This window comes from Alligator sinensis, unplaced genomic scaffold (genome assembly GCF_000455745.1).
Source record: "Alligator sinensis unplaced genomic scaffold, ASM45574v1 scaffold1531_1, whole genome shotgun sequence".
Taxonomy (NCBI): Eukaryota; Metazoa; Chordata; order Crocodylia; family Alligatoridae; genus Alligator; species Alligator sinensis.
Window position 1 is genome coordinate 180,335 of NW_005843164.1, and position 1,291 is coordinate 181,625.

At 49.0% G+C, this 1,291-nt stretch overlaps 1 protein-coding gene across 2 annotated transcripts in view; it reads right to left on the reverse strand.

The window, feature by feature from the left end:
• Positions 1-1,291, reverse strand: part of LOC102379493 (H-2 class I histocompatibility antigen, Q9 alpha chain-like) — a 15,357-nt gene that overhangs the window by 6,883 nt on the left and 7,183 nt on the right. The gene's annotated exons all lie outside the window — the stretch shown is intronic.

Below are 1,291 nucleotides of genomic sequence, written 5' to 3' on the forward strand. Positions count from 1 at the left end.
GAAGTTGGTTCCTTACTCCTGGTTCAAAGCTAATCTATATCCAATAAAAGCTTGTTATTCATGAATCACGCATTCTAAAGAGAGAGATGAAATTCTATTAGCTATGCATATTTAATAACTAATATGTAAAATAATATCCTGCATCAAGTACAGAGCCCTAAATGAAGATCAGATTAGGATGGGATTATGGGGCAAAATACTTTTGGGCCACCCCAAACTTCTTGTTGATGGCAGCAGGGGACTGTCTCTAAAACCCCTGAGCGCAGTCCTGCCTGGCCCAAAGTGTGGTTTGGCCATGCCAGGCTGCCAACTAACAGCCCCTGCCCCAGCCACCATACTAAGTCTGTGGACCTGAATACTCAACTGGCATTTGGGCTAGGGTTATGGCTGGAAATCCTGTTGGGCCACCCTACACCATGCTTCTGTACCAATGTGGGGCTCTCCCAGACATCACTGACCAGAGTCTTGCCCAGCCCAAAGTGTGGGGAGTTCATGTCAGGCTGCTAAGTGACAGTCCCCCAGCCACTGTACTAAGTATATGGGCCAAATAAGGAACTGGCTTTTGAGCTGATATTACAGATGGAAATACTTCTTGGGCCTCCCCACACCATGCCTCTGTGCCACCAGGGGAATCTCCTGGACATCCCTGACCTGGTATTGCCCGGCCTAAAGTGAAGTTTCTTCGTGCCAGGGTACCAACTTATGGCCCTCCAAGCCCACTGTAATAAATAAATGGACTCAAATAAGGAACTGGCTTTCAGGTTTGGGATTATGGCTGGAAATCCTTCCTAGGCCACCTCACACCGTGTTTCTGTGGCACTGGGGGACTCTCCCGGACATCCCTGACCCGAGTCTTTCCTGGCTCAAAGTGCCGTTCGGCCATGTCAGGCTCTAACTGACTCCCCAGCCCCGTGTGTTATTTATTCATGTTGCTACTCACTCACTAGCAAATGTTAAATTAAAGCAAGATTATTAAGAGGGGAAAGCAGAACAGTGGGACTCCCTAAGCAAAACTTTAACTATTAACCTTTAACAGTAGCTCAAAGCTGATCCCAGTCACAGTCTGAGGCAAACCAACCTGGGGAGCTCTCTCCTAGCCCAGTCACTGGGGAAGGGAGTCTCACCCAGGGCTGCCATCCAGGGACTCTGTACCTGCACCAGTTTAGTAGTAAGTGCTGGATAGGGACAACCATCCCAGAGACTGTTGCTCTCCACTGCCAGGGGCAAATAAACTTACTGAATCCTAGAGCTGGGAGTGACGCCCCAGAGGTCGCATAGTCCAACTCCTGCT